This window comes from Solanum verrucosum, unplaced genomic scaffold, assembly GCF_900185275.1.
Source record: "Solanum verrucosum unplaced genomic scaffold, falcon-dt-bn FXZP01000040.1, whole genome shotgun sequence".
Lineage (NCBI taxonomy): Eukaryota > Viridiplantae > Streptophyta > Magnoliopsida > Solanales > Solanaceae > Solanum > Solanum verrucosum.
The window spans coordinates 2,566,588-2,572,083 of NW_026020323.1; positions in this window are offsets into that span (position 1 = coordinate 2,566,588).

Sequence of the window (5,496 nt, forward strand, 5' to 3'; positions counted from 1 at the left end):
AGCTTCATTGATTCGTTTGGGTTCCATTTGAGACACAAGAGCCAAGGAAGCTTGTTTTCTAAGTGAAGACCTTGTCTGAATTTTGTTATCAGGTTTCCCAAGAATGAAATTTTCAGGGTAACTTGCATTATGTCTCCATTCTCTAGGAATATTAGCTTTGTCAGTTGGGGTAGTCGACTCCACTTCTGTAGTAGTTGACTTTTCAGTGTTAGGTACAAGAGTAACTTTTGGAGTCTCTTCAGTTTGTTTAAGGGAGGGAGTTTCATCGTCACCAACTTCAGTTTCCTGTACTCTTGGATTAGTGTCATAAAAAACTACATGAACATATTCTTCAACACTTAAAGTTATTTTGTTAAAAACTCTAAAAGATCTGCTAAGAGGGGCATAGCCTAGGAAAATACCTTCGTCACTTCTTGAATCGAACTTACCAAGGTTGTTCTTATCATTATTGTGGATGAAGCATTTGCAACTAAAACGATGAAAATAGCTAATGTTTGGCTTCCTTCCTTTCCAGATTTCATATGGAATCTTATTTAAAATAGGCCTGATAAGACACTTGTTAAGAATGTGACAAACAATACTTACAGCTTCTGCCCAAAATGATCAAGAAGATTTCGATCCAATAACATAGTTCTGGTTGTATCATGTAATGAACGATTTTTCCTTTCAACTACTCCATTTTATTGAGGTGATCTGGGTGAAAAGAAGTTTTGAGTGAATCCATTTTAAGCACAAAAATCCTCAAATGCTTTATTTTCAAATTCGCCACCATGGTCATTGTGAATGGTAGTAATGAAGTAACTTGCTTCCCTTTGAACTCTTCTACAAAACACTTCAAAGATAGTAAAGGCCTCACTCTTGTAAGTGAGAAACATTACCCATGTAAATCTTGAGAAATCATCAACAATTACGAAAGCAAATCTTTTACCTTCGATACTGGCAGTTCGAGTTGGACCAAAAAGGTCCATATGAAGAAGCTGGGGAGGTTTAGAGGTACTTACAATATCTTTTACCTTGAAAGATGAACGAGTTTGCTTACATATTTGACATGCATCATAGATGTGATTTTTCTCAAAATTTAATTTTGGTAAACCAATAACTAGTTCCAATTTAGAGAGTTTATCAAGAGCGTGTATACTTGCATGTCCTAACTTTCGATGCCATAACCACGAGTCACTTGTGACTGCAGTAAGACAAGTAAGAGAAGGAAAATCAACATTATTCAGGACATATATATTATTTACTCGATCTCCGATAAAAGTGGGGTTTTTCTCAGGATGTTTGATGATGCAACTTGCAATGTTGAAGGTGACTTGAAATCCGACATCACATAGTTGACTGATGCTAAGAAGGTTGTGCTTGAGTCCTTAAACTAGATCACATGAAGAGCTAAGAGTAATGGTTCCTACTCATGTTACTTCTCCTTTAGCATTGTCCTGAATCTTACACAACCTCCATCAATCTTTTTTATGGTTTTGAAATTTTCTTTCTTTCCGCACATATGTCTAGAGCATCCACTGTCAAGTACCCACATTCCCTTTTTGTAGGTTTTCTTAGTCTGCTCCTAAAAATAAAAAAGATTAGTTTCTTTTAGGTACACAAGTATTTTTGGGTCCTTGATGATTAGTGACTTTTGTTCTCCAAATCCACTTTCCAGAAGAATATTTTCTACAGTTAAAGAATTTATGACCAAGTTCTCCACAAGTATAGTAAGTAACTTTAACAGAATTATCAGGAGAGTGAGAATTTGATATAGATCTGTTTGATCTGTTGGAACTATGATTAGGAGAGTTTCTCCTATAAAACATAGTTCTGTTAGATCTGACAGAACTGTGACTTGGAGATTTTTTGATGTTGTTCAACTACATTTTTACTTCCTCTAGCTCTTCTTAGTAAGTCGACTTCAATCTGACTTGCTTCAAGAAGAATCTGCCAATCTTTATTTTCTTGTGCAATTTTATTGTATTAATCAATAACCTTCTGTAATTCATCAGCAACCATATCCAAAGAATTTTGTAAATCATTACAATTTCGACGGTTAAAAGGTCTTACCTCACTTACCTAGTGCCATGAAACATAGATTTTCCATTTCATCATGGTCATCGTCAATTGTGTCACCTTGATCCCATTCTCCAAGACTCTTAAGATCTTCGTTTCTTCGATTGTCTCTTCTTCTCCGTTCTAGGCAATTTTGTTTGATGTGTCCTGGTTTCCCGCAGTAGTAACATTGATCATCATTCCTTTTGAAATCATTGTTATTAAAGTCCTGTTGAGGTCTCTGTCTTCTCTGTCTAAACATTTGTATTACTCTTCGATTGATAAGAGTCATTCCTTTATCTTGATCTTCATCAACTTCTTTTCCAATTTCAGATGTTTCAGGTGTAAATGCCACAATCTTCTTTTTATCATCCTTGTTGTACATGTTAATATAATTCTGTTCATAGGCCATTAAGTTGCCTCGAAGTTCATCGTATGTCATTTTCTGCAGATCTCCATCTTCAAGAATGACAACTTTAGTTTCCCAAGTCTTGGGAAGACTTCAACGAGTTTCCTGACTTGTAGTGCATTTGAATACACCATTCCAAGTGATTTGAATTCACAGACAATTTTACTGAATCTCGAGAACATGGATTCAACGTTTTCATCTTCTGCCATTTTGAACAACTCATGTTCATTTACAAGTGAACTGATCCGAGCTTCCTTTACTTTAGTAGTTCCTTCATAAGTCACTTCTATTTTGTCCCACATTTCTTTCGCAGTTTCACATATTGATATTTTGTCAGATTCGGCTCCACTCACTGCACAATATAACAAACTTATAGCTCTAACATTAGTTTGAATTACCTCTTGTTGTTCCTTGGTGATATCAAATGATTCAGGATCAAATGGCTTTTCAGTGCCATATTTCAGTCAATCCTGGAATAGGTTTTGGGCCCTTCTTGATTACTATCCATGATTGATGATCATTTAAAGAGACAATGATTTTGAATCTGTCTTTCCAGTGAGAGTAATGTTGTCCATTGAAGTATGGTGGTCGGTGTGAAAAATGTCTATCTTGAAGTAAAGTGCCAGGGATCTGATAGTGTGCCATTGGATCTTTGCTCACATTTGGGTTAAACACTGAAATAGTGAGACATGCTATGATACCAATTGAAAGTCAAGAGAGGGGGGGGGGGGTGAATTAATAATTCTGTTAGTAAACTATAACATCTCGCTATTTGAAAGAACTAGGAAGAGTTAAGAAAATTGGAAATAGGCATTTTAGGAAAGAATAAAAAAATCTGGAAATTTGGTCAAGTTATGTCAAGTATGGTTTTTGGTCAACGTCAAATGACCATAACTCCTAGTTCAGAATGAGTTAGGTGTTCTTGAAGATACCGTTGGAAAGATTATTGAATTATATTTCCAACGCCGCTGGGTTTGCGCGATTCCGAGTTCGTATGAGTGAGATATGCCCATCTAACTCAAATTTTAGAAAGGCATTATGGTCTTTTCCATACCCCATGACTTACTTTTGTTTTTTGGTAATTAATTGAGCTCTAAACTGATAGGATTCAGTTTACACTTTACGATAATGAGTTAGGGTTTTAAAAAAGAGAAAAGAAGAAGAGAAATGAGAAGGATCAAGAATCGTCAAGTTCTTCAAGAATCGTTTGTGCATTTCGTTAAGGGGTGATCCCTACGAGGTATGTGAAATCACATATCATTGGGTTAGTTCACCTACGCGCCAATCATGATTCAATTCAGCAAAGTTATATTGATTTGAAAGTAAATCCTATGAGTACTTGATGAAATTCGTTTGAAATCTTGTGGGTTCTTGTTGTTGAAGTTTCTTGAGATTGATTCATGTATTTAGGTGTGAATTCGAGTTGAATATTTCATATATTGAGGATTTAGTCAATTCTAAGTGTTTGGGAAAATAACTATTTGAGTTTAGAGGGGTTAGAGTTGAAAAACGAGCAAGAAAAATCATCAAACACATGGGGAAAGGGGTGGGGAGCCGTGCCTACCAGTGCGCCCCAACTTCATTTCTGAAGTTTTGTGTCTGGCTCCCTGCGTCTCTCAGAGCGCCAAGGACGCTAGGTCTTCTATTTTCCCCCCTTTCTTTCCGTACTAGTTCCTTAGCAATGTACCTATGTTTTCTAGTTGATTCCAACACTCTTAGGTACATCTAAACATCATGAAATCATCCATAAACATGAGATCATGAACCTTGAATCCATAATTCAATTCAAGGAAAGTTACGAGTCAAGTCTAGAAGTTAAGAAGCAAGTCAAAAGAAGTTTATAAAGTTTTCAAAAGTCTTTCACAAACGTTTTAACTTTGTTTTAAGACTTAAGTTTCGAGTTAAGCAAAGAGTAAAGAGTTGAGTTCATTTCTCCAAAAGCTATAAGGGAACTAAGTATTCCTAAGAGTTTAAAATGCTTTCACATTTGAACAAGAAAGGGAAAAATCGATTTCCAAGAGAGCTTTTAAGCTAAAGTTTTGAGTAATTATCTCAAACCAAAGAAAGAAGTTTTGTTTTAAAACTTATGAGCTAAGTATATTTTGGGAGTAATATTGAGCATCGATATAGGGATCCGAGTTCATATTAACTCAAGTCTTCATAAACCATGTAGCCATCATGGGTAGTAAATGATCATACTTTTTAGATGACTCCTTAAGTGCTTTTTAGCATAGACTAGTGGATCCACTTAGTTAAGGCGTTCTATATGACGGCAAAGTATAAGACAGTTCTGGTAGCGTGGGCAAGACGATGTATCACCACTTAGGCTCATAGTGGTGGTTGTCAGTTAGAGAAACTCCCACAGAAACTATATTATTTTATTATAAGAGTAAATTTGAGTTTGTTATTGCATTTTCTTTAACGAACTAAGTTGTTTTCTACTGTTTTAAAGGCTTTATATATTGCATGTGTTTTATTGCATTACATTGAGTTAAGTTGTTCATGAGTTGAGTAAAGCCAAGGTAAGTTCTTCAGTTCCTTTCAAGCTTATGTCTTGTTTTAGAATTCCCCTCGCATACTCGTACATTCAATGTATTGATGCCATTTGTCCTGCATCTTTTTATGATGCAGACACAGGTAACCAGGATCAACAGCCAACGCATCGTTGATTCTAGTTGAGCTCCAGAGTTTGTTGGTGAGCCTCATTGCTTTCAGATGATCCTTTTTATTGCTTTATAGTATTTAGTTCATTAGGATGTTGTGGGTCTTGTCTCGACATCCATCTCAATTATTAGAGGCTTCATAGATAGACAATTAGTTGGTTCATTTGTCTTTACTTTGTTATTGGCTTATGTTCAGATTTGAGTTGCCACTTTGGTTAAGTTAAATGTTTATTTCTAAAACATTATGAGTTTAGTTTGAGACAGTTGATTTATCTTGCATTTGAGTTCTTTTCTTAATGCTTAAAGTCTTCCGCTGAGTAAGTAAGTCAGGCCAAGAGTTCGCTTGGGGCCATCAATGGTTCTCGAGTGCCAGTCCCGTCTAGGGTG